A 24,749-nucleotide genomic window follows, 5' to 3' on the forward strand; every position below is an offset into this window, starting at 1 on the left:
GGGCAGTGAACTGGATTTTCACCTCATGCTGTACACCAAGAAGCAAAAATACACCACTTGAACGTATAAAGCCTCCTAGTTGATGGAGCTCGAGCATTTAGAATGGTATCAACAACAGTGGGGGATAATCCATCATTCAAACGATCGCCCCATTGAGGGGCCATACCCATAACTTTCGGGGTGCTAAATGCTGCCCCGAGCCTGAGACAACATGTCTGTTCTGACTGAAATCTCCCAAGGCACTTTCTTCAGGAGAGAGACCAGATTCAAAAACCATACTTGAGATGGCCAAAATGACGGCACTAACAGAAGCTGAACCAAATCCTCCCGAACTCGCTGCAGAACTGCGTGCAGCAGTATGATAGGTGGAAATGTGTAAAGACGTGCTGTCGGCCACTGATGCACCAATGCATCGATGCCCAGCGGTGCCAGGGGTGAGAGGGAAAACCAGAGGGGACAGTGCAACATCTCACTCGAAGCGAACAGGTCCACTTCCGCTATGCCAGACATTCTCCAGATTTGTTCCATAATCTGAGGATGTAATGTCCACTCTTCGGGCATCAAGCCCTGTCTGGAAAGGAGAGATCAATCGTCGAGATAATTCAAAACGCAGATGCTTTTAAGCCTCAAGGGCATCAAAGCCGCATCCATGCATTTTGTGAAAATGCCTGGTGCCAGAGCAAGTCCGAATGGAAGGACGCAAAATTGATATGTTTTGCCCCCAAAAGCGAATCTGTGATGCACATGTCATTGGAATCTTCACCGATGATAAACCACGTGCACGGAGGTAAGCACTTCTTAAATTCCATCCTGTGTGGCCAGTCAAAAGGGAGAATAATAATGATCCTCACTTCGACTTGAGTACAACACGGGCCAGACGAGACTGTGCACTGAAGAACAGAAAATATGACTCAATGGCGCGAAAGCGAGCACATTTATGGAGCCTGTGACGTAGCTCCCTAGGGGCGTCGCTTAAGTGCCATCAGCCAATAAATTGCCGTGTTTGTATAAGGGCTTCAGACCACATGACACTCAGATGTGTCCTATAGCAGCTCGAGTTCCTACGAAAGGGAACCATCATTTTATAAACGCAGATTGCAGTTATTAAAAAGTGGCAGTGAAGTATTTGCATTGGTTACTTAATACATTTTAAATGGATTCACTTTTACCAATGAATGAATTAATCAATAATTTATTTTTGCAGATTTTATAAAGCTACGATGAAACTCGCTGACATGTCACCACAGATGTTTCTCAACTGTAAGTGACCAAAAGTAGTCTGCAGTCATCTCATTATGGAGCGAAAGTGAAGTGAAATTCCAGTGCAAACAGTAATAAAGGACCATCCCTGTTTCTGATTGAGTAAAACAGAAAGATTCTTCAAGACCTGAAACATAAAAAGGTAATGTAGTCATTAGTTTGCATATGATAAGCAGTCTTTGTAAGGCTGGTCAACCGCACGGCAACCAACCCTACTTACTACGAATTTATCAAATGCTAGAGACAAACCACTCATTTCCTTTCTCAAGGGGTCTGTGTGCCTCAGGCATGTCAACCAAATGAGAGGCCTTGCAGTTGAGCAGTTGAGTTTCGCTTTATAACAATGCATATGTACATATGACACATATTTAGTAATGGTTATTAAGAGTTTCACAACAGAACATAATATTTTAGGCTGCACAGGACACTGCAATGCAATGATATGTCAGACATCAGAGAGGAAGTGAAATACATAGAGGTTTCAGTTCTAAAGGCCATTTTTGAGAAGTATTAGTCAGAGGGTTCAGCAGAATTCTGTATGCTGAAGTATTCTTTATGCCAGGTCCTCTTTCGAAAATCCACTTACTGGAATCAGGTTTCAGCACCACAAAAAAAAACAAAAAACAATTGCAATACTCATTAAAAAATAGGTGCATTCTAATAACTCTCCAGCAGGGCTTTGTTTATAAGAATAACAACTCCTACATTTGTTTAGTAGCAGAGCACATTCAACAAGCTAAGTCAAAAGCTGGCACCTGATGTGGGTAGTGTGCCATCTTGTGGTTAAAATAGAGGAATGATGGTTTGTTATTTGATGTGTTTGATGTACATTATGCAATGTTCATGCAAACTTTTTGCAAGGAGCTTTTAACAATTACCAAGGTATTTTAGGACTTAATGCTAATGATAAGATTTTTCTTTATTGTGTGTGTGTGTGTGTGTGTGTTTGTGTGTGTTTCAGGTTTTGCCTATATTATCTGATACAGCCCTACAACTTATTAAACATAAAAATGTAAAAATGCAAAAAGGTCTCAGTGAGGATTAAAGGAATAGTTCACCCAAAAATGATATTTGCTCACCCTCATGCCATCTCATACCCGTGTGCCTTGTTTATTTCTGAGGAACACAAACAAATATACACTGATGAGCCAAAATTTTACGACCACCTGCCTAATATGCTGTTGGTCCTCTGCGTACCGGCAAAACAGCACGACCCGCCGAGGCATAGGCTCTACAAGAACCCTGAAGGTGTCAGTTCAACACCGAATCTAGAAGCATGTGGCAGGGAATTAATATCATCACAGACTTCAAAGGGAATAAAAACTCAGCCGTGAACACCGCTGCCTCTCTCCCGGATGAGCTTAATAATTTTTATGCTCGTTTTGAGGGAAATAACACCGCCCTCACAGAGAGAGCTCTTGCGGCTGAAGCTACAGAGGTTAGTTCGCTCTCCGTCTCTGTAGCGGATGTAACCCGATCCTTCCGACAAGTGAATATCTGTAAAGCCGCGGGTCCAGACGGCATTCCGGGCTGCGTCATCAACTGGCTGGTGTTTTTACAGACATTTTCTACCTTTCCCTCTCCTTGTCTGTGGTCCCCACATGCTTTAAAACATCCACCATTGTGCTTGTACCAAAGCACCTCAAAATCACTTGCTTAAATGACTGGCGTCCTGTTGCTCTAACCCCCATCATCAGCAAATGCTTTGAGATGCTTATCAGAGATTACATCTGCTCTGTGCTGCCTGCCTCACTGAACTCACAGCAATTCGCATACTGCAGCAACTGCTCCAATGATGATGCCATTGCACTTACATTACACACTGCTCTCTCCCACCTGGAAAAAAGGAACACATATGTGAGAATGCTGTTTGTATACTACAGCTCAGCATTCAACACCATAGTGCCCTCCTAGCTTGATGTGAAACTCCAGGCTCTGGGCTTAAACAGCTCACTGTGCAGCTGGATCCTGGACTTCCTCTCAAGCAGATGCCAGGTGGTTAGAATGGGCAGCAACATCTCCTCATCACTGACCCTCAACACTGGAGCCCCGCAGGGCTGTGTTCTCAGCCCACTCTTGTATTCCTTGTACACACATGACTGTGTGGCAACACATAGCTCCAATGCCATCATTAAGTTTGCTGATGATACGACGGGGTAGGTCTGATCACTGACAATGATGAAACAGCCTACAGAGAGGAGGTGCACACTCTGACACACTGGTATCAGGAGCACAACCTCTCCCTCAATGTCAGTAAGACCAAGGAGCATGTGGTGGACTTCAGGAGAAAAGACAGAGAACACAGCCCCACCACCATCAATGGAGCACCGGTGGAGAGAGTCAACAGCTTCAAGTTCCTCTGTGTTCACATCACTGAGGAACTCACATGGTCTGTCCACACTGAGGCTGTTGTGAAGAAGGCTCACCAGTGCCTCTTCTTCCTGAGACAGCTGAAGAAGTTTGGAATGAACCACCACATCCTCACACGTTTCTACACCAGCACTGTAGTGAGCATCCTGACTGGCTGCATCACTGCTTGGTATGGCAACAGCACCGCCCTCAACCGCAAAGCCCTGCAAAGAGTGGTGCGAACTGCCAGACACATTATCGGAGGTGAGCTTCCCTCCCTCCAGGACATCTATACCAGGCGGTGTGTGTGTGAAAATCTTGGAAGCTCATCAGAGACTCCAGCCACCCAAGCCATTGGCTGCTCTCACTGCTACCATCAGGCAGGCGTTATTGCAGCATCAGGATCCACACCAGCCGACTTCATGACAGCTTCTTCCCCCAAGCAATTAGACTTTTGCACTCTTGATCGCTCATGGTACATTTATCAGAACTGCTCTTTATTAGCCTCAGACTTGACTCACATTTGATACTTCTCTTAATAACACACTGGCAACCGAATATCAACTGACAGCTGAATGTCAACACAACACTTCATATTTCCACTGATTACATGGGGGGGGGGGGTTAAGTGTATTTTTATTGTATACAGTCTTCTTATTTTGTGTATACTGTATATTGTATATTATTAGGTGTATATTGTATATTGTGTTGTGTAACAAGATGTGTAAACTGTGTTATGTGTAAATCAGATGTTTATTGTAATTGTCATAGTGCTATGTTGCTTGGAAATGCACCCAAGACTTTCACCCACTGTTGCACTTGTGTATATGGTTGAGTGACAATAAAGGAAAAGAAAAGAAAATTCTACATTATTATTAGAACAATTGAAAATGGTTGCGCGGGAGTCACGTGATGCCATGCGAGGAGCGGACGTGTAAACGGCTAGCTCTGCACACTTTGCTAGTTTTTAATGATTTTTATGTCATAAACCGGTGAGATTCAAAACACCCTGCTACATATCTGTTCTGTTATGTCAACATGGCAAAGAATTCAAAATCCTCAGGCTCTGGAGATATTAAAAGACACTTACGTGCTCAAGCTGGTGCCTCGGACGGCCCCGCAGACCAGGGACTCGGTTTGGACGGTGCGGTGGGAGAAATCCAGCGGCAACTGGCGAGCATGTCTGTAATGCTGACGAAGGTCGTGGCGGACTTGGAGGATCTTGCTGTAATACGTCGATTGATTACTGCGATGATTGTTAGTTACAAGAATCGGGGACGTCGAGAGACATATCGATTATCTGGAGTCATCGGAGAGGGAATTAGCTGCTAATCCGCTTGCGACCAAAGTAGATTTGCAATCTACTAGCAATTCTGGCCAAATTTCTGAGATCATCCCATAAAAATGTTGTGTTACACAAGGCGAGGAGCAAAGGAAAGCTTTCTTGGAAGAACCACAGCATTTTCTTGTTCCCAGATTTTGCGAATTTGATGAGAGAAATGTGATCGATTTAAGGAATGCAAGAAAATCTTACATCAACGGAAGATCACTTTTGCTCTGTTTCTGGCCAAATTGAGAATAGATACTAAGGATGGCCGCAAAATATTTACATGCCCACAACAAGCACAGTCTTTCATAGAGACAGTGGGGTGAGTAAACCATTTGGTGACTTTCATATGGCCCCTAAGTGAGCTGTCTTGCTGTACATACATTCGGCTGACTGAGGAAGCTGGTCGCCATTTTTGTGTCTTTTTGTGGTGGTTCCGCCTGGCGGCTGGAGTTTGTTTAGTGGAATAACACTCCTTCAAGAAACTTCAAGAACAATTATACTCACGATATAATATTGGGAGGAGATTTTAATCTATTGATGACTCAGTCCATGATCATAGTGAAGCAAAAGTGTGCAAGCCCACTAGAGCAACATTGACACTTCACAGTATGTGTAAAAATCTTGGTCTTACAGATATTTGGAGACTTTTGAACCCATCTGGGAGGGACTATACATTTCTTTCATCAGTCCGTAAGATTTATTCTAAAATAAATAAGTCCCTCATTTCATCTGCTGTTGATTGCTCAGTTGGAAACATCTTAATCTCAGATCACGCCCTGGTGAGTTTAGAGATGTTGCCACATATGTAGAAAAATAAATCATATAGTTGGCGCTTTAATGTATCCCTTTGGCAAAATCCTGATTTCCAACAAATGTTAAAGGCTGAAATCAATGTTTATATGGAGACCAACTGGTCCTCAGTATCCTCTGTGGGCATGGCTTGGGAGGCACTTAAGGCAGTTCTTAGAGGTCGGATCATACAGTATGCCTCATTCATCAAAAAATCCAAAGCACGAGAACTCATGGAGTTGGAAGAGAATATTAAAAGTACAGAGACAGAACTGAAGCGCTGAATGTCATCTGATGGCCTCAGTGAATTGACCCAATTGAAATACAGATATAATACTATTTTGTTGCGGAAGGTGGAGTTTTGGTTATTTAGGGCAAGACAGTCATATTTTGAGTCGGGGGACAAAGCAGGGAAGCTTTTGGCTAGATATATAAAGCAGAGAGAGTCCTTATCTACCATTCCCTCAGTGAAATCTGCTGGTGGTGAAATATTTAACACGGCCATTGATATTAATAATGCTTTTAAAGAATTCTATCTTGATCTTAATAGTTCCACGTCTTCGTCTATTGATGAAGATTTTAGAAACTTTGTGGAACCATTAGATCTCCCTAAACTGATGACTGAGCAAAAAAATTATCTTGATTCTGAGATAACCTTGGAGGAGCTTGACAAGGTAATTAAGGCCCTGCAAGGCTCTGGGGCCAGATGGCTTTGCCGCTGACTTTTTTAGATATTATGCTACAGAACTGGCTCCACTTTTGTTAGAAGTTTATATGGAATCATTAAAGGAAAGCTTCCGCCAACCATGACACAAGCCCGGATCAGTCTGATTCTTAAAAAGGACAAAGATCCAAGCGAGTGTAAGAGTTACCATCCAATTTCCCTGATCCAACTAGATGTTAAAATTTTGTCAAAGATTTTGGCTAACCGATTAAGTAAAGTTATGACATCTCTTATACATATAAATCAGGTGGGATTTATTCGGGGCCGCAGCTCTTCTGATAACATTAGGCGTTTCATCAATATCATGTGGTCAGTGGGGAATCATCAGACTCCGGTCGCTGCCATCTCACTTGATGCTGAAAAGGCTTTTGATATGGTAGAATAGGATTATCTTTTTTAGATTTTGGAAATGTACAGGTTCGGGAACACTTTTATTGGTTGGATTAAGTTACTTTATAGACACCCGGTAGCGGTGGTACAAACAAATGGATTAATTTCGATTATTTTACTCTGGATAGGGGCACCCGGCAGGGTTGCCCTCTTTCCCCATTATTGTTCTGTCTTGCCCTGGAACCATTAGCAGCCGCGATAAGAAAGGAGGATGATTTTCCAGGGGTGATGGCAGGAGGTGTGGCGCATAAGCTTTTGCTTTACGCAGATGATATTTTATTATTCGTCTCTGACCCCTAGATTTATGCCTTGTCTCTACAGGATTATTAGTTCCTTCTCTAAGTTCTCAGGTTACAGAGTCAATTGGTCTATATCCAAAGCTTTGGCTCTGACAGCATACCGCCCAGTAACGGATTTTCAGGCACCTTCCAATGGCCCAAACAAGGCATTAAGTATTTGGCCATTTTATTCCCAGGTAATTTGTGTGATTTAGTTAGTTAATTTCGACCCTTTAATAAAAAGGTTTTCGAGTGATGTGAGTAGGTGGGCTTCATTACATTTATCTATGTTGGGAAGGTTAATGTTATTAAAATGAATTGTATTCCAAAATTCAACTACCTGCTACAGTCTCTCCCTGTAGATGTCCCCCTCTCTTATTTCAAGCAATTTGATAGCATAGCGAAGTCCTTTATTTGGAATGTTAAACGTCCCAGATTGCATTTCAACAAGTTACATAGGCCAATTGCCAAAGTGGGCTAGGCCTACCCAAGATTTTGTTTTATTATAATGCAGTCAGTCTCAGACATTTGGCTCATTGGTCGCTTCCACCTGAGAGAGCCCCTCCCTGGTTTTGTATTGAACAGGAAGTCCTTGCCCCTATTTCGCCATTGCAAAGCCTATCTATCAAACAACCAGAGAAGTTAAGTCACACCCCGTTATCTCACATTTACATGCGGTTTGGACAAAAGAGTCCAGAGTGTTTAATTCAGACATTTATTTAAATGTTGCCTCAAGCATATGGCTGAACCCTAAATTACGTATTAATAAGTCCCCTTCCTGTTGGTCAGAGTGGATTGTGAGGGGGGTGACTACACTTGGTGACCTATCTGAGAGTGTTGAGATCTTTTGAGAATTTGGTTCATCATTTTGGGATTCCCAGATCTCAGTTTTATAGGTATTTACAGCTGCGCCACCTGCTCTGTATTGTTTTTGGGAGTAGCACACACCCTCCTAAAACGGAAGATAAGCGGGAGAGGTGATTACTGCTTTTGGAAAAGGTCATGAGGCATCAGTGCATTACACCCTGCTAATTCAGGGTAGATTTTATTCGACCCCCTCTAGATTATATAGGCTTGGTCTCAAAGACACACCCACCTGCTGGCGATGCCAGACATAAGTTGGAAACACAACTCATGTCTTTTGGGTGTGTGTTAAGATTCAAGATTTTTGGTTGAAGGTTCAGAGTTATTTGTGTGACGTTTTGGGCACTCAAATTTTACTTTGCCCCAGACTTGGTATTTTGGGTGATGGGGTGGTCATAAATTTGGGGGACAAATAAGGTAATAGAGGGGGTTAAGTATTGATTTTGTTTGTATATGTTTTGCTTTTATTTGTTTAATATATGAATCAATCAAAATGTTAATCACAGAAAATGGTTGCGCTACCATGCGGAAAGCACAATACAATGGGCTTTTTCCCTATTTGCTGAGGTATTGAGTTCTTACAAATTGATTACACTTGCAAGTCAAATTTTAAAAAAAATGGGCAAAAAGAAACACATTTCTCCTGAAATTCTATTTTCTCCTAAAGTCTATTGTTTTAGAGAAATGAAAGCTATTCCATGCATTACTGTTTTGAAACAAGAATCTCTAACCAGGATAGAGAGGGAAGTGTCTGGCCAGATGCACAACAAAAAGTTGTCTGATAAAACAAAGATTGAACACTTTGGCCTGAATGGCAAGCGTCATGTCTGGAGGAAACCAGGCACCACTCATCACCTGGCCAATACCATCCCTACAGTGAAGCATGGTGGTGGCAGCATCATGCTGTGGGGATGTTTTTCAGTGGCAGGAACTGGGAGGCTAGTCAGGATCGAGGGAAAGATGAATGCAGCAATGTACAGAGACATCCTTGATGAAAACCTGCTCCAGAGCGCTCTGGACCACAGACTGGGGTGAAGGTTCATCTTCCAACAGGACAACGACCCTAAGCACACAGCCAAGATAACAAAGGAGTGGCTACGGGACAACTCTGTGAATGTCCTTGAGTGGCCCAGCCAGAGCCCAGACTTGAACCCGAATGAACATCTCTGGAGAGATCTGAAAATGGCTGTGCACCGATGCTCCCCATCCAACCTGATGGAGCTTGAGAGGTCCTGCAAAGAAGAATGGGTGAAACTGCCCAAAAATAGGTGTGCCAAGCTTGTAGCATCATACTCAAAAAGACTTGAGGCTGTAATTGGTGCCAAAGGTGCTTCAACAAAGTATTGAGAAAAGGCTGTGAATACTTATGTACATGTGATTTTTATTTATTTTTTTATAAATTTGCAAAGATTTCAAACAAACTTCTTTCACATTGTCATTATGGGGTATTGTTTGTAGAGTTTTGAGGAAAATAATGAATTTAATCAATTTTGGAATAAGGCTGTAACATAACAAAATGTGGAAAAAGTGAAGCGCTGTGAATACTTTCCGGATGCACTGTATGTCCAAGTATTTTGGCTATTAAGTGAACATACTATACAAAACTAATATAATGCAATATCATAGAGGAGGAAATTTATCCTCTATGATATTGCAGCAATTATTCAGATATGGAATGAGATTATTAAGCAAACTGTTATCAAGTTATGTCTACATGCCAGCTGAATAAAATAAGGCAAAAATAAATATTTCACACAGTGTTTAGTTAGAGATATGACTGATTCAAACACTAAAAGTGGCTGTTCTGTATATATATTATTGTATTACAGTTGTAATAATAAAGTCTTAATTAACATTATGGTTATTTAACATATTGAGATATTATTATTAAATAAATTGTAGGATTTTGGTTACATTATGTTTCGTGATCTCATACTTTCTTTATATAACATCCATACCTTGTGCACCTGGCCTCTAGCGGGTGAGGCTTTTCAGACAGATAAACAGCAGCACAGGGCAGGGAAGTACAGTACCACACCATGAGCGAGAGTGTTACCCACTAGGACAGTTTATTTTGAACAAGAGGGGCGAACGGTTACGGAATTTAATGCGGGAGTACAATACCGAACTGATGCGGATCGATAGAAGCGGAAATGAGCCTGTCTGTGTGCGCGATGGTGCGAGGAACCAGACAGCGGGAAAAAAAAATATTTCCATGAAAATTCAAAAGAAAATCGCAGTGTATTTAATTGTAACTATATCACTCTTTCAAAAGTACAGCCGCAATATTAAAACACAAAACATGTTAACATGACTTAAGTGTAATAAAATCGCTTACTTACCTTGTCTGTGTAAAGTTATCCAGTATTTCAACTTCGTTGTCTTGACGACAGAGCACCAGTAAACCCTGTAGGCCTAAATCCCGGTAACTTTTGCACAATGTAAGTTGTAATATTGTGTATGTGTTTCCTTCATATAGCGTACAATTTATTTTCGGTTACAAGTATGTCTTTTTGTGGTTTGACAGCTTGAATGAAAACTCTTCAAGGCGACATACAGAGAAATTGCATAGTAATATACAGTATTATTGTTTAATTTGCGCAGTTACAGTATAGCAGTTTCATACACTAACCTGCAAACTCATCAGTGTCCCTTTGTTTTTTTTGTTGGGATTTTTCCCCTTTTTCACCCAATTTGGAATGCCCAACTCCCAGTGTCCTCGTGGTCGTGTAGTGATTCGCCTCAATCCGGGTGGCGGAGTATGAATCCCAGTTGCCTCCACGTCTGAGGCCATCAACCCGCGCATCTTATCACGTGGCTTGTTAAGCGCGTTGCCACGGAGACATAGCACGTGTGGAGGCTTCACGCCATCCACCGCGGCATCCGTGCTCAACTCACCACGCGACCCACCGAGAACGAACCACATTATAGCGACCACGAGGAGGTTAATTACATTTTCAAAAGTGCAAATAAGCTTCTCTCATGATAGCATGAAGGAGACTGCGGATGTCAAGATTTATAGCGAATAAGAACTTACATTTTGGTTTGTTTCTCACCCAAAACTGATCATATTTCTTCAGAAGAAATGGATTAAACCTCTCAAGTCAAATGAATAACTTTATTGCGGTCTATATGTAAGCTTGACAGTTTTGAACCCCATCGCACATTTTTCAAATATCTTTGTTTGTTTTCTGCTGAAGAAAAAAGTCATATCATTTCATTTATGGGTGAACTATTCCTTTAAGTTTAGTTGTAAGGTGCAGGGGATAGAAAATGTTCAGTTTAAGTCCCCACAATAATAGAAAAACATGATTTGCATGTTTGTTGGTGATTCAGGTATTTTTGATGTCCCTGCCCTTTTAAAGGGTTAAGAAAGAGTTTTTCAGAACACTTTCAGTGTTTTGAGAGCAGCTAGGAAAGAAGATAACTCTAACTTTGACTCCACAAGGGGCCAGAAAAGAGCTGCAGGGAGTGATGTCACACAGAGGGTTGTTGAATGTGGGTATTTGGGTTAGTATGATGTATACCAGTGTATACAGTGAAATATATGGTAGTTCTGTATGATAAAAAGACAAGTACATCTAAATGGATGAAATGTAAAGCATATGCAATGCTACAAATTAATCCTGTTGCTATTGTTGAAACAATTCCCATTTTATTATATGGAGTAGAAAATATATCAGCTCTCCTCATCTCACTGTGTCTGAGATCAAAGCTTGAGCATGCACAAGCAAATACAGGAAAATATGAACTGACAGATTTATTTAGGACTGTCTGTATCCTCTGTGACAAGACCAGCATTGCAGGTCACCAGCATATGTTATTTTTGGATGCTCGACCACAGCATGGGATTGTTCACGCAAAAATTAAAATTCAGTCATCATTTTCTCACCCTCATGTTGCTCCAAACCTTTCTCTCTTCCATGAAACACAAAAGGAGATGTTAGCCTCAGTCACCATTCACTTTCACCGCATCTTTTTTTCCATACACTGAAAGTGAATGGTGACCAGGGCTGGATTGGTAATCTGGCATACTGGGCATTTTCCCGGTGCGCCGTCACACTTTGGGGCTGATCGGGCGGAATGGCCATCGGGAGAACCGGGCGGGCCGGCCACGAAACGGGCAGAATGGGCAAAAATGACATTTCTGTAACAACACTAGAGTGAGTAAATGAGTAAAAGTATTTTCATTTTTGAGTGAACTATCCCTTTAACTAGTTTAACCAGCAAGCCTCCCTTAATCAACCAGCTTCATCGAGACCACTCTGGTTGACCAGATTTTTTTACTGGTTAAAAACATAGCTTTGCTTGACCAGCACTAAACCAGTAATTTGGCTTGTAGTCATGGTCATTAATTTAGATGATTAATAACAAGTTCATTGATTTAAGACAATGTACACATTTTGACTTAAAGGGCAACTTTATACACACACTATAGAGAAAGTGCAGTGTAAGTGCCCTTATATTGCTATTCTTTTTAAAAATAATATATGACAAATCTTTCAATTATACATTATTCTTTTTTTCTGGTTATTTACAATAAACATTTAGTTCTCCTATATTATCAAAAATCCTAGCATTGAAATTAGTAACAAAATAATAAGCAAGGTTGGGAAGGTTACTTTTAAAAAAGTATTCCACTACAGATTACAAAATACATGTAATTTGTAACATATTCTGTTAGATTACTTAAGGTCAGGAATGTCATCTTAATACTTTGGATTAAGAGATTTTATCACTTGTTTTTACTCTAAACAAGTAAATAAAGTAAAACACACTTCACTGTAAAAATACATTTCTCTGAAAAAAAGCCTAAATATCTTATGCAGTTTTGCTATTCTAAGTAAAAAACTTATACTAAGTAAATGTATCTTGTTTTTAGGATTTTTAGATATTTCTACAGAAAAGCAATTTTTAAATTCTCATTAAGAATACATTTTTTCAGCTTTGCCCTAATATCAAAGTCTTACTACAGAAAAAAGGTATGCTCTGACGTGAATTTTCTTCATAGAATTAATATAATATAATCGTGCCTGCTAACAGATGCATGTAAAGGCATTTAGCTTAGCATAAAGCTAAATGTTCACACGACAATTTACACAAGGTTAACTGTTTTTGCTGCTACAAACTTCAAATCCCCACAAAGTGTACACAACGACAATCCTTTTCTGATCATATATGGATTCTGTTCATAGAATGAGGCAGAAAATATATTATTTGTAGCTTTCTATGTGATGTTAAAGGCAACATTTGTTAGCATTTCTTGTAAAAATACCCTAACTGCATAAAAAAAAAAAACCATTAACATGGCATGTAATCGTGTATTTATTGGATATGTTTCATCTGTCAAAGCGTTTCTAACTGTTTTTTGTTAAGCTGTAGAAACTACTCTATTAAGCTCCCAAGGGAAAGTTCCTCAATGACGTCATATCCACCTTTTCACTCACAACAGTGTGAAAGCGCTCGTATAAATAAAACAAATCATAAGAAAGCGTTTCACCGATGTTTAAAAGCTCCTCGGATCACATCACTTATTTGAATAAATGTTTTCCAACTGAATAGACTAAATATTAAATGAAACAAACTACAATAAAAGGCAAAGTAATCTCTTCAGTAATCAAAATACTTTTTGAATGTAACGGTATTCTGATTAACGACTATTTAAATTGTAACTGTAATGGAACACAGTTACTAATATTTAGTATTTTAAATACGTAATTCGGTTACATGTATTTAGTTACTCCCCAACCTTGATAATAAGATTATGTCGCATCATCATTTGTACCTTCATTTACACTGTATTTCATTGAAAGCTGAATAGTAATTTTTCTTTTTTTAATTTTATTGTATTCAGGCACATCTATATTTGCTCTCATTCTCTCTCTCTCTCTCTCTCTCTCTCTCTCTCTCTCTCTCTGTGTGTGTGTGTGTGTGTGTGTGTGTGTGTGTGTGTGTTTAACTATAATAGTTTCAAGGATGAATCATGAAAGCACTTGTATTCCATTTGATCTCAAAATAAAGAAAGTGTACACACACATTCTCTACTTGGTGAGTTATATAGGAGACACCTTGTAGACTTTATCATCTGTGAATGTGCACTGAAATGCAGGTGAGACACACCTGTTTGCACACGTCTCTCAAACACACAACCAGGAAACCCTTTCAGCTGTTCATTTCAGAAGAACCTAAACTTAAGTGTTTTTGACCTGTTGTATGATTAATTTGTATATAAATTAAAATGTGGGAAAGCATTTTTTTCTCAGGATCAGTTCAGCTATCCAGTGTGTCTGGATCTACTGAAGGATCCAGTGACCATTCCCTGTGGACACAGTTACTGTATGAGCTATATTACAGACTGCTGGGATCAGGATGATCACATAAGCGTCTACAGCTGCCCTCAGTGCAGACACTCCTTCACAACAAGACCTGCTTTATATAAAAACACCATGCTGGCTGAAGTGGTGGAGAAACTAAGGAAGACAAGCCTTCAAACTGCTCGTCCTGCTCACTGTTACACTGGACCTGGAGATGTGGAGCGTGACGTCTGTTCTGGTAGAACATACAAACTGTCAAGTCCTGTTTATTAAGGAGTGCCTGAACTCTTATTGTAAAAATAATCTTGAACAACATGAGAATCTCTTTAAAGATAGGATGCATAATCTGTTGGATCCCACTAGACGACTCCAAGAGATGATTTGCTCAAAACATAATAAACAGCTGGGAATCTTCTGTCGTACTGAGCAGCAGTGCATTTGTTATATGTGTTTTATGGACAAACATAAAAACCATGATATTGTAACAGCCGTAGCAGAGAGGACTGAGAAATAGGTGTGAACTAATGAATAATCTTATATCATTATTATAAAATTAGATGGTTGCTATAATTGTTCTGCGTGCAGAGAGAGCAGAAGCTTGAGGAGCTGAAAGAGCCAGTGAAGTCCCATAAGGTGAGTTTTGAGCAGAAGAACATCAGTCTCACTCACTTTCAGTTTCACTGAATCCCACTGTGGCTTACAAGCAGTAAGAGCTGACTGTAATGTGTGTGTAACAGCGCTCCACACAGACAGCAGTGGAGGACTGTGAGAGGATCTTTACTGAGCTGTTGCGCTTCATTGAGAGAAGCCGCTCTGAGGTGACACAGCTGATCAGAGATCAGGAAAAGGCTGCAGTGAGTCGAGCTGAAGGAGTCTTGGAGCAACTGGAGCAGGAGATTGCTGATCTGAAGAGGAGAGACGCTGAGCTGGAGAAGCTTTTACACACAGATGACCACATCCATTTCCTGCAGGTAACACAACTCTGAAAAACAGGACTGTGTCAATAGCAAGATCTTGGCTTTAGATGTTCTATCCTTATTTTACTGTAACCGAATGGAAATAGTTTGAGGCTCTCATAAGAGCATAATCCTAAAAGAATGAGAGTATTTTTATCAGTTGTTTTGCAGTTGGTTGGAATGTTGTCAGGAAGTGAAACTCAGTATTGTCTTTTTATTACTGTATATAATGATCTCACTGAACAGACATTCACAAGACATTTTTTATTATTATTATTATTATTTCATTTATTATTATTTTATTAATATTATTATTTCAACATACTTCAATTCTAATTGTGTTTATTGACTGGATAAACATTATCTGATTTTGTGTGAAATTTCATCAAGCATCTTTTTAAAGGGATAGTTCACCCAAAAATAAAAATTCTCTCATCATTTACACTCATACTATCCAAGATGTGTATGACTTTCAAACAAAAAGATTTTTAGAAGCGATATGGTAGTTGTGGATGAGAAACAGATCAACATTTAAGTCCTTTTTTACTATAAATTCTCCTCCTTGCCCAGTAGGTGGCGATATGCATGAAGAATGCAAATCATCAAAAACAAAAGAAGAATGTGAAAGTGGAAAGTGATAGTAAAAAAGGACTTAAATATTTATCTGTTTCTCACACACACCTATCATATCACTTCTGAAGATATGGATTTAACCACTGGAGTCTTATGGATTACTTTTGTGCTGTGTTTATGTGCTTTTTGGGTCTTCAGATTTTTGGTACCCATTCACTTGCATTGTAATGACCAACAGAGCTGAAATATTCTTCTAAAAATCTTTTTGTTTGAAAGTCATACACATCTTGGATAGCATGAGTGTAAATGATGGGAGAATTTTTCTTTTTGGGTGAACTATCCCTTTAAAAAGATGCTTGATGAAATTTCACACAAAATCAGATAATGTTTATCCAGTCAATAAACACATTTAGAATTGAAGTATATTGAAATAATAATATTAATAAAATAATAATAAATGAAATAATAATAATAATAATAAAAAATGTCTTGTGAATGTCTGTTCAGTGAGATCATTATATACAGTAATAAAAAGACAATACTGAGTTTCACTTCCTGACAGAAACAGATCAACATTTAAGTCCTTTTTTACTATAAATTCTCCTTCCTGCCCAGTAGGTGGCGATATGCATGAAGAATGCAAATCACCAAAAACAAAAGAAGAATGTGAAAGTGGAACGTGATAGTAAAAAAGGACTTAAATATTGATCTGTTTCTCACACACACCTATCATATCACTTCTGAAGATATGGATTTAACCACTGGAGTCTTATGGATTACTTTTATGCTGCCTTTATGTCTTTTTGGTACCCATTCACTTGCATTGTATGGACCTACAGAGCCGAGATATTCTTCAAAAAATCTTTGTTTGTGTTCAGCAGAAGAAAGAAAGTCATACACTTCAGAGATTACATGAAGGTGAGTAAATGATGAGAGAATTTACGTTTTTTGGGTGAACTATCCCTTTAAGAACAGTATTAAAGTGATAACAAATGGGTCACTAAAAATAAGTTGAATAAACATTAGCCTACCGAAAAAAAAAAAATGTAGGGTTTATTTGCATCTTTAGTTTTTCAGCTTTTTTCTGTAGAGGTTTAAGTCTTTCTCTCTTTCTCCAAAATCTACAGACTTACCCATCTGTACTATCAGTTGTTCTCTCCTCTTTTAATGATTTGGGGAAATCTCTCTCTCTAAACTGAAAGAACACTTGGTGGATTATTGTAAAAGGGAGATAGAAAAGTAGCAGATATTTATTATTCTCTTAGAAATTAGTCTTGCATCATGTATTATCACGTGGAAGAATCTCCATATATAGATAAGTGTTTCCCAAGCAAGGATTTATAGGGGTTCCTCTGACAAAAAAAGGTTGGGAACCCCAGATTTAGAAGAATATTCATTTAAAAAATGTAATGTGGGTCAGAGTTATTTAATGTTTGAAATGTCAGTTACTCTATATTATCTTTTAGTTTATAGACCTGTTGTATAAAAGCAATAGCTGGGTTAGACCTGTTGTATAAAATCAGTAGCTGGGTTTTCATCTAAATGTTTAGCGTTTTTAAGTGCATTTCTAAAAATTAGACTTAAGAAAATTTAAATCATTGGACGTTTCCATCCACTACATAAAGCGCATTATCTTAAAGGAAGCCACCTGGTCTTGATGGAGCAGCTGAATGACTCCTTGCTTCGGGAAGAGTTTTATTTGCAGGACTGGAGCAATTGTACCTTGTTTCAATGAATGCTGCTAGGACAATAAGTGTAATTATCTAATATAATGAGGGCTGAGATTCCCATACCTGGGAACGCCCACGCTCAAAAATGTTCTGGCGGATTGTGAGGACCCACTTTAAAGACCAGCTGTGGGTTAAACACTTCCGAATGTCAAGAGCTCATGTGCATTTATTTATTTATTTGGCAAGTAGTCTTATAATAAGATGCATACTAAGCAGTCAGATGTTCATTAATTAAAAAATAAACAACCAAAACATTTATTTCTCCTCACATAATTACACAATTTCAATGAAAATCAATGTTTCATGTCCATCTACAGGTGCATCTCAATAAATTAGAATGTCGTGGAAAAGTTCATTTATTTCAGTAATTCAACTCAAATTGTGAAACTCGTGTATTAAATAAATTCAATGCACACAGACTGAAGTAGTTTAAGTCTTTGGTTCTTTTAATTGTGATGATTTTGGCTCACATTTAACAAAAACCCACCAATTCACTATCTCAAAAAATTAGAATATGGTGACATGCCAATCAGCTAATCAACTCAAAACACCTGCAAAGGTTTCCTGAGCCTTCAAAATGGTCTCTCAGTTTGGTTCACTAGGCTACACAATCATGGGGAAGACTGCTGATCTGACAGTTGTCCAGAAGACAATCATTGACACCCTTCACAAGCAGGGTAAGCCACAAACATTCATTGCCAAAGAAGCTGGCTGTTCACAGAGTGCTGTATCCAAGCATGTTAACAGAAAGTTGAGTGGAAGGAAAAAGTGTGGAAGAAAAAGATGCACAACCAACCGAGAGAACCGCAGCCTTATGAGGATTGTCAAGCAAAATCGATTCAAGAATTTGGGTGAACTTCACAAGGAATGGACTGAGGCTGGGGTCAAGGCATCAAGAGCCACCACACACAGACGTGTCAAGGGATTTGGCTACAGTTGTCGTATTCCTCTTGTTAAGCCACTCCTGAACCACTGACAACGTCAGAGGCGTCTTACCTGGGCTAAGGAGAAGAAGAACTGGACTGTTGCCCAGTGGTCCAAAGTCCTCTTTTCAGATGAGAGCAAGTTTTGTATTTCATTTGGAAACCAAGGTCCTAGAGTCTGGAGGAAGGGTGGAGAAGCTCATAGCCCAAGTTGCTTGAAGTCCAGTGTTAAGTTTCCACAGTCTGTGATGATTTGGGGTGCAATGTCATCTGCTGGTGTTGGTCCATTGTGTTTTTTGAAAACCAAAGTCACTGCACCCGTTTACCAAGAAATTTTGGAGCACTTCATGCTTCCTTCTGCTGACCAGCTTTTTAAAGATGCTGATTTCATTTTCCAGCAGGATTTGGCACCTGCCCACACTGCCAAAAGCACCAAAAGTTGGTTAAATGACACCAATGGTGTTGGTGTGCTTGACTGGCCAGCAAACTCACCAGACCTGAACCCCATAGAGAATCTATGGGGTATTGTTAAGAGGAAAATGAGAAACAAGAGACCAAAAAATGCAGATGAGCTGAAGGCCACTGTCAAAGAAACCTGGGCTTCCATACCTCAGCAGTGCCACAAACTGATCACCTCCATGCCACGCCGAATTGAGGCAGTAATTAAAGCAAAAGGAGCCCCTACCAAGTATTGAGTACATATACAGTAAATGAACATACTTTCCAGAAGGCCAACAATTCACTAAAAATGTTTTTTTTTTATTGGTCTTATGATGTATTCTAATTTTTTGAGATAGTGAATTGGTGGGTTTTTGTTAAATGTGAGCCAAAATCATCACAATTAAAAGAACCAAAGACTTAAACTACTTCAGTCTGTGTGCACTGAATTTATTTAATACACGAGTTTCACAATTTGAGTTGAATTACTGAAATAAATGAACTTTTCCACGACATTCTAATTTATTGAGATGCACCCGTATTTGTTTATTTGGCCAGAAGGCCTATTCTTGTAATAGGCTGAATAATGAGGATTAACGCATATTCATTTAATACAGCATAAACCAGCATAGATACTTCCCACATAGCAAGAAGATCTGGGCCAAATCTATCTTATTTTTGGCACTTCTGGTTTGGTTCTAGCAATGAAATTTGAACACCTTTGTGTGAAATAACATTTGACTGAAGTCTGTTGTGAGTCTGATCAACCAAAATCAGCTGAGATCTGGGCTGAGTCTGGTTTGCCAAATGAAGAAAAAGACATGCTGTCGGCTGAATTGTGGCATGAGTGCGGATAAACACAAGAAGACATGCTTTCGGCTTATTTCTAGCTGGCTTGAGTCTGTGTTTACAAGAGACGAGAATCAGCTGATCATGTTCAACCTTTCAATGGCCTCAGTTGATCTCCAGCTACATGATGAAATTTATAACAAAGATGCCTTTCTAGAAATATTGGTTCAACAGTATATGTAGATTAGAGCTGTCAGAATTAACGCGTTAACGCATGCGATTAATTAAAAAAGCTTAACGTGTTAATTTTTCTTAATCGCGATTAATGCATTTACTGTTAATACAGCATAAACACATGTTGGGATAGGCGGAACCTTTGTAATATGTCCACGCGGAGTCATTACACTGATGCACACGCCACAAACAGACACACACCAGACCCCTCCAAGGTGAGCCTACAAACTTAGCATATAAGTTAGCAAAGCGCAGCAGTCCCATGGACATTCCTAGACAACACTACTTGACCGTAATGCTCTCTGCTATGATAGAGCTGTGGAGGTTGTTATCTCAGTAAATAAAATAATCTCTGCAAAGTGGCGTTGCCGCTCCGACACGAATCATGAACGCAGCTTGAAGATTGCTGTAGGAAAGCGAATAGCCACAGTCTGCTGGCTGATTAATATTGTGGAGGATGATAGTTTAAGGGATTTAATGCCCATTGCAATAAATATGCATATGCATGTGGGGACTAGTTCTTTCAATTAGTCAAACTCCCACTTAGACTTTGGTAAACATTTAATGTTACTTGAATTGGTGCTATTTTAGTGCATTTCTATCTTTATAATGTGGATTTGTTTGGAAAATGTTAATAAATCATTATATTGTTAAATTTTGTTTTGTTTTTCCCCTCCAAGATGGAAATAAATGCATTTTGACAGGAAAAGATGTGTATATAGTGCCAAATTTCAGCACTTTCAAAATCTGTGATTAATCGCGATTAACTACAAAAAATTATGTGATTAATCACGATTAAAAAACATTATCAACTGACAGCACTAATTTATATATGTATATGTTTTTACAAAGCAATTACACTAATTATGCCTGTTTATTTCCTTAGCATGCAGTAAAATGATTCCCATCAATGAACATACTGTAAGACCAGGGGGATTGCCTAAAATGTAAGGCACTACAAACACACACACACACACTCACACACACACACACACACACACACACACACACACACACACACACACAATATACATAGATTGTAATTTACCTTAGCTGAGTGAGCAGTACAACACACTAAAGATTTCAACTCTAGACTTTCAATACTAAAAATCGCACCTCTGTGCCAAAGAAACGTTATTTTTTCAGGACACAGTATTTTAAAGATAATTTTGTAAAAATCCAAATAACTTTACAGATCTTTATTGTAAAGGGTTTAAACAATGTTTTCCATGCTTGTTCAGTGAACCATAAGCAATTAATGAACATGCACCTGTGAAACGGTCCTTAAGACACTAACAGCTTACAGATGGTAGGCAATTAAGGTCACAGTTATAAAAACTTAGGACACTAAAGAGACCATTCTACTGACTCTGAAGAACACCAAAATAAAGATGCCCAGGGTCCCTGCTCATCTGCGTGAACGTGCCTTAGGCATGCTGCATGGAGGCATGAGGACTGCAGATGTGGCCAGGGCGATAAACTGCAATATCCGTACAGTGAGACCCCTAAGACAGCGCTACAGGGAGACAGGAAGGACAGCTGATCGTCCTCGCAGTGGCAGACCACGTGTAACAACACCTGAACATGATCGGTACATCCGAATATCACACCTGCGGGACAGGTACAGGATGGCAACAACAACTGCCTGAGTTACACCAGGAATGCACAATCCCTCCATCAGTGCTCAGACTGTCTGCAATAGGCTGAGATAGGCTGGAATGAGGGCTTGTAGGCCTGTTGTAAGGCAGGTCCTTACCAGATATCACAGGCAACAACGTCGCCTATGAGCACAAACCCACCTTCGCTGGACCAGACAGGACTGGCAAAAAGTGCTCTTCACTGACGAGTCATGGTTTTGTCTCACCAGGGGTGATGGTCGGACTCGCATTTATCGTCGAAGGAATGAGCGTTACACCAACGCTTGTACTCTGGAGTGGGATCGATTTGGAGGTGGAGGGTCCGTCATGGTCTGGGGCGATGTGTCACAGCATGATCGGACTGAGTTTGTTGTCATTGCAGGCAATCTCAACGCTGAATGTCAGTGTTCTGCCATGGCCAGCGAAGAGCCTGGATCTCAATCCCATTGAGCACGTCTGGGATCTGTTGGATCGGAGGGTGAGGGCTAGGGCCATTCCCCCCAGAAATGTCCGGAAACTTGCAAGTGCCTTGGCGGAAGAGTGGGGTTACTTCTCACAGCAAATTTGGTGCAGTCCATGAGGAGATGCACTGTAGTACTTAATGCAGCTGGTGGCCACACCAGATACTGACTGTTACTTTTGATTTTGTCCTTTTTTTGCTGAGTTTATGTATCATTTACCCATATTATTGTATCTTTAAACTGAGTAAACCACATTTTTTTTTTTTTTGGTCTAAAATCACATTTCTTTTTGTTATTAAAATGTTTTATTGATTTGATCCACAAAACAGATAAGCACAACATAAAATACGGAATCAGTTATATAAATTAAACCCCTCCCCCTAAACTAAAAAAAATATACTTTCAAAAAAACAAGAGAGCACATACACATCAAACTAAAAATTACAAATTAAAAATCCCTCTCCACTGCCCCTCCCCGAGAACCCTCCAAAAAAGCTAAATATCCACCCCACTTCCTATTAAACAAATTCCATTTTCCTAACCTTCTATAAATCACCTCCTCAAATGCTGCCACCCACCCATCTCCCCACACTACTCCCAAAACGAGGGTGCCCCAGCCATCTTCCACCCCCTAAGAATGATTTGTCTGGCAACCATAACTCCAGCCAGAACCCAACCTTTCAAGCAGCTATCCCCAAAATTAATGACCGCCCCATCACCCAAAATGCAGAGTCTGGGGCAAAATGAAAATTGTGTGTCCAAAACGTCACACATAAATCTCTGAATCCTCAACCAAAATTCTTGTATCTTAACACATCCCCAAAAAACATGGGTTGTGTCCCTGTCTTCTGATTGGCATCGCCAGCAGGTGGGTGTGTCTTTAAGACCAAGTCTAAACAATCTAGAGGGTGTCCAATGTAATCGATGCAAAATCTTAAATTGCATCAGATGCACCCTTGAATCTCTAGATGTAGACTTGACGTTTTTTTTAGAATCCTAGCCCTCTCTCCCATAATCTAATGAGAGAAGTTGAAGCTCCGTCCCCCAGACTCTGAATTACGAGTAGACCACATATTAATGAATTTATTATCTCAAACCACTGAACTAACTGAATTATCTTTTTACATTTTGTTTCGTTTGAAGACTCTGAATTGAAATGTTCAGTGGAGAGTCTGAAGACTAAAACATACATTTGTGCTGCAAGTCTGTTATCAAATGAGGGCATTACACTAAATCACACAGGCAATTCATTGTAAAGACATTTCAATGTGAATAAATTAAATTGAGGGCCAACTACTTTGCGATACAAACACATCACGACATGTATGTCATAATTTAATGAATGAATGAACGTTACACTTATATACGTAGCACTTTACAGAGTGAACAGAGGACTCTCCTCAACCACCACCAGTGTGCAGCATCCACCTGGATGATGTGATGTCAGTGATTGTGCGCCAGATCACTCAACACTCACCAGCTGTTGGTGGAGAGGAGAGAGTAGTGATAGAACCAATTCATGGATGTGGATTATTAGGAGGTCATGGTTGATAAGGAGAGAGTCAGGACCTCGGTTTAGCATCTCATCCGAAGGATGGTGCCTTTTTACAGTATAGTGCCCCCCTCAATTCCCATTAATCACTGAAATCATGATGCATCGTTATAATGATGATGGGTACTATGATATTATTGGTACTTCATGTCTATCATATTGGTAGATATTTACAGATTATATACTGAAATAAGATGACAAACTCATTTAAATTAAATTAAAGAATTATGTGTTTTGTCCCCATCAGATTCCTGTCAGTTTACTCTGGATTCAAACACAGTGAATCATTTCCTCCGTCTGTCTAAAAGGAACAGAGTGGCTACGTACACTGACACAGTCCAGCTGTATCCTGATCATCCAGACAGATTTGATGGTTGGCTACATGTTTTGTGTAGAGATGCGAGTGTGTGTGGACGCTGTTACTGGGAGCTTGAGTGGAGTGGGAGAGGTGGAGTCTGTATATTAGTGTCATATAAGAGCATCATATACAATGGATGTGTATTTGGATGGAATAATCAGTCCTGGAGTTTGTGCTGCTCTCCCTCCATATACTCATTCAGACACAATAGTAAAGAGACTGAACTCCCTGTATCCTGCAGCTCTTCTAGAATAGGAGTGTATGTGGATCACAGTGCAGAAACTCTGTCCTTCTACAGCGTCTCTAACACAATGACCCTCATCCACAGAGAACAGGCCACATTCACTCAACCTTTCTATCATGGGTTTAGGTTAAATAGGGGATCAAGTGTCAAACTGTGTCATTCAACAGTATTCGTAGATTAAAGATATTCTACTATTTCATATTATTATTCATATTATTATATGTTACAGAGTACTATCTCTATATCACAATACTATATCTTAGCGTTTCTTAAATTATGGGTTAAGATCATGTTTGATGTGCTCTAATAAAAGTGACTATTTCCATTAGGTGTAAATATCACCTGCCACACATTATGGCTATTTGCATGCCAATAGTCTGGTGGAAACACAGAAATAAGAGACAAGCTGTGCACCCTAGTGTTACTGTGATGGCCTAATGTTTTAAGAAGGTGTGGATATGCTTTTTCCATGCAGACGATCCAGGTTCGATTCCGCCTTTTGTACCACTTTTCTCCTTCCTGTTTCTTGTCTCCACTTTTAATATTTCCATTAATA

General features: G+C 39.6%; 1 pseudogene; it reads left to right on the forward strand.

Moving 5' to 3' along the window:
• The first annotated feature begins 1,220 nt into the window (after nucleotides 1–1,220).
• LOC127449945 (tripartite motif-containing protein 16-like) lies at nucleotides 1,221–24,685 on the forward strand (annotated as a pseudogene).
• Nucleotides 24,686–24,749: the final 64 nt, after the last annotated feature.

Source organism: Myxocyprinus asiaticus, chromosome 2 (assembly GCF_019703515.2).
Source record: "Myxocyprinus asiaticus isolate MX2 ecotype Aquarium Trade chromosome 2, UBuf_Myxa_2, whole genome shotgun sequence".
NCBI lineage: Eukaryota > Metazoa > Chordata > Actinopteri > Cypriniformes > Catostomidae > Myxocyprinus > Myxocyprinus asiaticus.